This window comes from Nicotiana tabacum, chromosome 13 (assembly GCF_000715075.1).
Source record: "Nicotiana tabacum cultivar K326 chromosome 13, ASM71507v2, whole genome shotgun sequence".
Taxonomy (NCBI): domain Eukaryota; kingdom Viridiplantae; phylum Streptophyta; class Magnoliopsida; order Solanales; family Solanaceae; genus Nicotiana; species Nicotiana tabacum.
In genome coordinates, this window is record NC_134092.1 from 109,460,315 (window position 1) to 109,469,871 (window position 9,557).

Genomic DNA, 9,557 nt, shown 5'->3' on the forward strand with positions numbered 1-9,557 from the left:
AAGAGAAGATACATGTGCGGCTGCAACGTCCAATGCAGGTGGTAGTGATAGACTCAGCCTGTTCAGTTACAACAATGTATCGGTGGAAAAAGACATGATACATACTATCAATAAAATAATGGGGCATGGTACGTGGAACATAGATGTAAGGACAAGTGGCGTTCTTAATTAGATGAGTTAAAGAATGCGAAAAATGCATGGAAGGAACACCCACGGGGATACACTGAGGAAAAAATCGGACCTGACAGTTGTAAAAGGAAAAACAAGAACGAAATGAATAAAGGTTGTGAAGAAGGGAAGATACACGAACCTATCATAAATAAGGTAGGGAAATCAGTGCAGCTACAAAGAAATCTTTAATCATAAATATTTTCGTTACGGTTATATATGATAACGGGCAATCAAGTCAATTAATACCATTAGTGAGCCCAAACTAAGTAAGGGAACAATTTTAATTGTATGCTCCTATATAAGGACTGAAATCTCATTTGTAATGGCAAGAAACAATTATTACTGAAATTTATACAGTTTTTCTTTGCTTTATTCTCAAAGTTCTAAGACGTAATTTTGGGAGTGATTATCAATTCATTTCATATTTTCTTTATCTATTATTTCCATTCCTTAATCTATTTTTTCAAATTGTTGGGAAAGTGAAATAAATCTTGGTTATCAGTAACCTAATTTCTTCTAGATATTGACTTTGAATGAGAAATCTATTTTTGGGTTAAACAAATTTGTTCCGTTACCGAGAATTTGATAATCTATTCACTTTTCAATCTTTAACAATCAAATATGTCAACTGTTAACGACAACAACCAGCTGAACCAACATGTGCAACTCTACCACACCACACACCTACGGGATTCCCTCAACAATCCCGAGGAAGTTCGCCTGAAAGGTTCACTTCACGTGCTGATAATCAGCAGGGAAACGACCAAACCATTGAGAAATATGCTCTAAAGCAATTGATTGCGGAATACGTGAACAATGCTCCTCCACCAGTTAATACAACGACTTTGGAGAACCCGCGTTCAGGACTTGATAATTCTGGAAGTGGAGAAAATCCTAATGAATCTCGTGATGGAGGGTCAGGTACTCCAAATAATTCTAATTTACAAAGTTTAGTGCTAACTTTGCAAAAACAGTTGAAGGAACAGAACGATCGTATAGAGCAGATACCGGGCATACAACCCGTAATCAAATAGGTGAATATTGATAAGTATTCACAACAACCCTAAAAGCCAAGTACGACACCTCTACCAATTCCCAAAAAATTTAAAATGCATGATATTCCCAAATATGATGGAACAACTGACCCTTGAGATCACGTAACTACGTTCACTATTGGCGTGAAACGCAATGACTTAACCAAACAGGAAATCGAATCGGTTTTGGTTAAAAAGTTTGGTGAAACACTCACAAAAGGAGCGTTAACGTGGTATTCTCTTTTACCCGAAAATTCTATGATTCTTTTGCTGAGCTTGAAGTTTCATTTATAAAGGCACATTCGAGAGCTCAAAAAGTTGAAAAAAGGATAGAAGACATCTTTAAGGTTAAACAAGGGAGTACAAAATTGCTCAGGGAATTCGTAGATAGATTCCAGTGGGAGAGGATGATGTTACCTTGAGTACCTGATAACTGGGCGGCTATGGCATTCGCGAGCAACTTGAACGAGAAAAGTTTAGAAGCTACGAGTAGACTGAAAGAAAGTTTACGAGAATTTCCAGCAACAACTTGGAACGATGTGTATAACAGGTACAGTACGAAGTTGCGGATAGAAGAAGATACTGTCGCACAACCAAGGGACGATGAGAGGCCAAGATCGAGACGTTCAGAATCAGAAAAAAGGTCTGGTAAAAACAGGTACGATCCGTACATGGGACCTGCAGGGCGAGACCCTCGATCTAAACATGAGAGTGCACGATTCGATTCAAGAACAAGGCAAAAAGACACGAGTTCTTCATCTAGGTTAAAAAAAAGGAATGAGATGCCCGAAGCAAGGCTGTTTTAAGAGGTATGGGGGATAAGGTGCGATGTCCTAAAGAAATGAGATCAGATCCAAGCAGAAGAAATCCAGATTTCTGTTGCGAATTTCATAATGATCATGGTCATAGAACAACAGATTGTAGGCTTCTGCAAGGAGAGGTCGAGCATTTGTTGAAGTAGGGTTATCTTACTGTTCTGTTAAGGGAGAAAGGAAGACAATCATATATGAAGAACAGACAAGAGCCCCCAAAACCTTCATCACCAAAAATAATAGTCAATGTAATAACTAGAGGAGATGAGGTCAATGGAGTGACATATACAGCCACAAAAAAGACATTAAAAGTAACGGTCACTCACGAAAAGCGAGTTAGCCAAGTCTTGGATGGCGACAATATAACATTCAACAATGAGAATGGGGGCAGCTTGATGATTTCTCACAACGATGCACTGGTAATATCTTTACTTGAACATGATACTAATGTAAACCGAGTTTTGATTGATCCAGGTTGCTCAATGAACATCATTTTACTGAGGGTGGTGAATGAAATGCAAGCTAATGATAAGGTTTGACAATTCAAGCGTTATTACAAAAGGGGAAGTTGTACTTACTGCATTTGCAGAAGGGGTCGTCAAGGATATAAAGTTCCAAGTGGTAGACACAGACGGCCTATAATATAATTCTAGGAAGACCGTGGATTCATGATATGGACGCTGTCCCTTCCACATTGCATCAAGTTATCAAATTTTCTTCACAGTGGGGAATCTGTAAAATTCGTGGAGATCAACAAGCTTCAAGAAGTATTAACTCAGTGGTGATCGCAAGCATGGTAGCCAATAATGTCGACATGACATAACAATTACATAATTCGGTTGAGGACAAAACCTAAACTGAAGACATACAAGGACAGACTAATGTTGATTCGAGACCCGATGTTATTCAAGAGCCTGGAGAAAATGAAAATATTAAAACAACTATTGAGGAGCTCGAAGCTATAATATTATTTGTCCACTAGCCAGACAGAAAAGTCTACATCAGATACCTTTGAGATTCTCCGCAAGTACAACATGAAGTTAAACCCGAAAAAATGTGCTTTTGGATGGCGTCACGTAAGTTTTTGGGTTTTCTTATTTCTAACAGAGGTTTTGAAGTGAATCCCGCACATATCAAAGCTATTGAGGAGATACCAGATATACTCACGAGAAAGAAAAAAGTGCAGAGATTAACAGGCGGGATAACAGCTCTGGGGAGGTTTATATCAAAGTTATCAAAAAAAAGTTTTAAATTCTTTTCAGTGCTGGAGAGGCAAATCAGTTTGAATGGACTGACGAGTGCCGGCAATCTCTCTAGGACCTAAAGTCGTATCTATCAAACCCATCTCTGTTGGCCAAACCAAAAGATGGTGAAAGATTTCTCATTTACCTTGCTGTGTCAGAAGTAGCGGTAAGTGCGGTTGGTACGAGAAGATAAAGGTAAACAATCCCCAATTTATTTTGTTAGTAAGACTTTACTAGATGCTGAGACACGGTATCCACACCTAGAAAAGCTCGCGTTAGCGTTAGTTATGGCATCTAGGAAGTTATGACCTTACTTTCAATGTCATCCTAATTCTGTTATAACTGCTTTCCCCTTGAGAAACATACTGCATAAACAAGAATTATCAGGTAGACTAGCTAAATGGGAAATAGAACTCAGTGAGTATGATATCATATATCAGCCTAGAACTGCAATAAAATCGTAGGTGTTAGCAGATTTTGTAGCGAATTTTAGCATGAATTTAGTTCCTGAGATAGAGAAAGAATTACATATGTTTACCGGAGCTAATCCGAGGAGTTGGACTCTGTTTACTGACGGTTCCTCAAATGTTAAAGGAGCAGGTTTAGGAATTATTCTAATTTCACCCTCAGGTGAAGTCATAAGACAAGCAATAAAATATTATCCAATCACTAATAATGAGGCAGAGTATGAAGCTGTGATTGCAGGCTTGGAATTGGCACGAGAACTTGGTATCGAACAAATTGTGATCAAAAGTTGTTACACCCTGCAGTATTATGTTAATGTTACACCCTGCAGTATTACTTCAATGTTATACCCCGTAGTATTATGTCGATATTACACTCCGCAGTATTACGTCGATGTTACATCCCGCAGTATTACGTCGATGTTACATCCCGTACTTTTGTACGTTGTGTTTGTCTTAAGATAAATTATATAAGTTCAAGAACAAGATTATTTTTGGAGGTTAAAAGTATTATGTTATTTCAAATAAGTGATGAGTAAGAGTCGTGAAGGTCAGAGGGTAAACGAGTTAAAGAAAATGAGGTTGGTCGAAGTTTGACATTTTGGGATAAAATACGATCCAAGCTATAATACCTCATATTTATGGACTAGTGCTATACCACATTGCCTTGATAGTAAGGTTTATGAATTTTATTAGTCTTTAAGTGAAATGAGATTAAGAAATTAATTATGTGGGTAATTAATTAAATGCAAGGATGTAATTAGGGATTAGTAAGACAAGTGTCCCAAATAGGGGACAATTATGGAGTCCATGTGGGACTACTCAAATCTCCACCTTATGACTCATGTTCCATGGATAGGTATATCTTGGTGGCTGCTCCATGGCAAAGCTTTTTTTTCTTATTAAATGATTATTATATGGGCACCCACAACCCACTAAGTATTAGCAAATTTCAAAGTTTCATTTTCAGTATATGTATATTATTAACAAACATCACCACCTAGGCTTAAAAAGCACAAAAATGTGAGAGATTGAGAGACAACTTTGGGATTTTATTTTCAAAAATTTTCTATCTTTTGATGGGGCAAAACATGGGCAGCAAAATCATAATACATAATTTATCCCTCCATCTCCCATAGATTAGCTTGTCGTAGCTGCTTATGGCATGACTGTTTGGAGAATAATTGGCAGGTCCTAGTTTATTAAGATAAGATTTTATCTCTCCTACATGTTCTTGAGGTTGTTGTTGTGTTACTATTGATATGCTTCTTGAAGTTGGAAGAGGGAAGTGTACAAGGTACCATATAAGAAGCGTTTATTGGGATGTCTTGGTGTATATTCTTAGTTGTTGATGATGTGAATTTAAAGGGATTAAAAGAGGTTGTAGTTGTGGTTGTTAAAGAATAAGGGAAATATTGTCCATTTCAATCTAGAACCGAATTATTGTTTGATGTAAGTGATATACTGGCGTCATCTAAGTTCGCATATGCATTCCTTTGTTATATAATTGGCATACTAGTTATGACGAGTTCGTTGTTGGATTGTGTTGACGATACGAGGTATCTTAATGCTATCCCTTCTTTCCTTTAGTGTAATGACCCGTCCGGTCGTTTTGAGAGTTAGAGCCCCAAACCCCTATTAACTGCTTTCCCCATATCTATTTCTGCTATTGTGACTTGCCGGGATGATTGGTTTTGAGTTTCGGAGTGTTTTGGGACACTTAGTCCCTAAATAAGAGCTTAAGTCTTAGAATTTGGACCGTAGTCGAAACTGTATGAAGACGGACCCGGAATGGAATTCCGTCAACTCCGTTAGCTTTGTTGAGTGATTTTGAGCTTAGGAGCGCGTCCGAATTGTGTTTTGGAGGTCTGCAGTAAATTTAGGCTTGAATTGGCGAAAGTTAGATTTTCGGCGATTTCGGCCGATAGTGAAAATTTTGATACGAGCTCGGAATGGATTTACAAAAGTGGTTGTAGGTTCGTAGTGTCATTTGTGACCTATGTGTGAAATTTGAGGTAATTCGGACTAGATTTGACGTGGTTCAGCGTCATTTGTAGAATTTAGAAAATTCTAAGTTCTTAGGCTTGAATCCGTGCTTAATTCATGATTTTTGGTGTTATTTGATGTGGTTTGAAGGTTCGACTAAGTTCGTATGGTGTTATAGGATTGGTTGGTAGGTTTGGTTGAGGTCCCGGGAGCCTCGGGTGAGTTTTGGGTGCTTAACGGATCAAAAATTAGATTTGTGTTGCTGCTGAAGTCTTCAGGCATCTGTTATTTTCGCACCTGCGGTGGAGAGACCGCAGGTGCGTAATCGCACGTGCGGAGAGGCAAGCGCAGAAGCGGATTTGGGATATGTGGTCAAGGGTCGCAGGTGCGAAGGGAAATGCCGCATCTGCGATGCCCGCAGATGCGCTAAAGGACCCGCAGGCGTGGACAATAGTCCGCAGGCGCGCACTCGCAGGTGCGGCCCTTTTTCCGCAGAAGCGGACCCAACCCTCTTAAGTCGTTTCTGCAACTGTGAAGGAAATTCCGCAGGTGCGGCGTCGCAGGTGCGACCCAAGGTCCGCAGATGCGGAATAACTGAGCAGAAATGGGACAGATTCGAGCGTTTGAAGTTCACTTCACAAATTTGATTGAGAGCTCGGTAGAAGGTGGAATTTGGAGAGATTTTTGGAGGAAGTTTTTGGGTAATGATTCTTAACTCCTTTATGGCTATATTCCACTAATCTATGCTTGAATTCATCGTTTAAATTCGAATTTGGGGTGAAAAATTGAGAAAAGTTCTTAGGCCGAATTTTGGGGTTTTGATCAAGATTTTGGTGTCAGATTTTAGTAAATTTGATATGGTTAGACTCGTGAGTAAATGAGCTTTCGTATTTTATGACTTTTACCCGATTCCAAGAAGTGGGCCCCACAGGCGATTTTGAGTTAATTTCAGAACTTTCGTTAAAATGTTGATTTCGTTAATTAGATGAGTCTATTATTGTTGTAATTATGATATCTAATTGCTTTTGGCTAGATTTGGGCCATTCAGAGCCGGATATTCGTGGAAAAGGCATTCTTACGGATTGTTTGAGCTTGACTCGAGGTAAGTGTCTTGCCTAACTTTGTGTGGGGGAAATCCCCTTAAGATTTGGAACTATTGTGATATGTGAGTGCCGTGTACGTGAGGTGACGAGTACGTACACATGCTAGTTGTGGTAAAACCCGTTTTTCTTACTGAGCAACAACATGTTTTCCTGTTATTTTGAGTTATACCATTTTAATGAGTACTAATCTATTTTCATTCTTAATTGAGGTATTACAATATGTGTAGCTATCATTTAGTCTAATACAACATGTCTACATGTCTTAATTGTTTATGTGAATTATGTGCAACATGCTTAGTGAATTTCCTGCTTCTTCCCTGACTGGTACTTAGTCTAAATTGTAAGAATTTCGTGATGTAGTTGTATTTCTATCATTCGCGCTGCATATTTACTTTGGGACTACGGAACTATATTCCGGGAGATCCCCCTGTACTGCATATTTATTTTAGGACTACGGAACGGTATTCCGAGAGATCCCCATGTACTGCATATTTACTTTGGGACTACGGAACGGTATTCTGGGAGATCCCCATGTATTGCATATTTACTTTGGGACTACGAAACGGTATTCCGGGAGATCCCCCTGTCTTGCATATTTACTTTGGGACTACGGAACGGTATTCCGGGAGATCCCCCTGCACATTTACTTTGGGACTACGGAACGGTATTCCGGGAGATCCCCCTGCTTATTTACGTTTGGGACTACGAGACGGTATCTCGGGAGATCCCCTATTGTGTTTCTGTGTACTGACCTGTTACCTTCTATGATTTCATTATTGTTAAATTTCAACCTTTATTTTATTACGGTATTATACTCTATATTGTTTTATTATATATTTACCAGTAGGGGCCTGACCCGACCTCGTCACTACTCGACCGAAGTTAGGCTTGGCACTTACTGGGTACTGATTGTGGTGTACTCATGCTACTCTCTGCATATGTTTTTCGTGTGCAGATCCAGGTGCACCTTGTCGGTCGCACTATCAGTGAGCCGTGATAGTTTTGGAGACTTCAAGGTATATCTGCCGCGTCCGTAGACCTCGGAGTCCCCTTCTACTCTTTCCCATGTACATTATCTTTTGTATTTTTCCTTGTTAGACTTTGATGTATAGAGACACTAGATCTTTCCTTCTATAGTTTGTGATTCACGATATTCCGGGTTTTGGGATTTGTTGTATATTTTTTTGAATAGTTGGTTAAATTTATATTTTTATTTCATTATTCCGCAAATGTTAGGCTTACCTAGTTATAGAGACTAGGTGCCGTAACGATGTCACATAGAGGGGAAATTGGGTCGTGACAAGTTGGTATCAGAGCTCTAGGTTCGTAGGTGTCGTGAGTCACAAACCGGTTTATTAGAGTCTCGCGGATCGGTACAAAGACGTCTGTACTTATCTTCGGGAAGCTATAGAACTGTTAGGAAAAAAGATTTCACTACTTTGATTCCTTGTTGTGCGAAAATTTGTTGACTTCAGAGATTCTAAATTTTTGTATTCTATTATCTCACAGATGGTGAGAACACGTACAAGCGGATCTGATGAACAGGTACCCGCGCCTCCTGCTAGAGCCGCGAGAGGCCAAGGCCGGGGTAGAGGCCGAGGACATCCACGTGGTGCAGGCAGAGCACCTGCACGAGCTGCTACAGATGAGCCCCCAATAGCTCAAGATGGAGGGCAGACACCTGAGATACCTGTTGCTGCACCAGGCCTCCAAGAGACTCTACCCCAGTTTTTGAGCATGTTCAAAACCTTAGCTCAGGTTGGATTGATTCCACTTGCTCCTGCCACATCTCAGGCTGGGGGAGGAGCACAGACTCCCGTCGCCGGTACTCCAGAGCAGCGGGTTCAGGTCAACCAGGTTCCAGAGATTGTACCCATGCAGTCGATAGCTCCAGCTCAGCCCGAGGTTAGGGCAACAACATCTGAGGCAGAGAAGCTCAGACTTGAGAGGTACAAGAAGTACCACCCACCTACCTTCAGCGGATTGGTTATAATTGATGCCCAGGGTTTTCTAGAGGAGTGTCATCGTATTTTCCGTACTATGGGCGTAGCGGAGACGAGCGGGGTTTCTTTTACTACATTCCAGCTTAGAGGAGCAGCCTATCAGTGGTGGCGTGCTTATGAGTTGAGTAGTCCGGCTGAGGCAGCTTCACTTACATGGACTCAGTTCTTGGACATGTTTTTGAGAGAGTATGTCCCTCAGAGCCTCAGGGACTCATGGCGCGCAGAGTTTGAGCAGCGATGCTAGGATGCTATGACTATGTCAGAGTATGCAGTTCACTTCAGTGATTTGGCCTGACATGCACCGACCTTAGTTACCACAGTTCGAGAGAGGGTTCGGCGGTTTATTGAGGGTCTCCATCCCAGTATCCGGAGTAGTATGGTCAGGGAATCGGAGATGGATATTTCTTATCAGTAGGTTGTGGGTATTGCCAGGAGGTTCGAAGGCATGTTTTCCCGGGATAGAGAGGAGAGGGAGGCCAAGAGGTCTCGAGAGGTTGGTTATTATTCTGGAGCTTGTGCCCCAGCAACTCACCATGGTAGGGGTTATGTGAGCCGCCCAGTTCATTCAGCTCTTCCAACCTCCAGCGATGTTCCAGCTCCTTCTAGACCCCAGGAGCCTTATTATGCACCGCCAGTATCTAGTGTGCCTCCTACACGGGGTGTTCCTAGCAGCCAGTTCAGCAGACCTGGCCCGAGCCAGTCACAACAGCCATGCTCTCCTAGAGCTTGTTTTGAGTGTG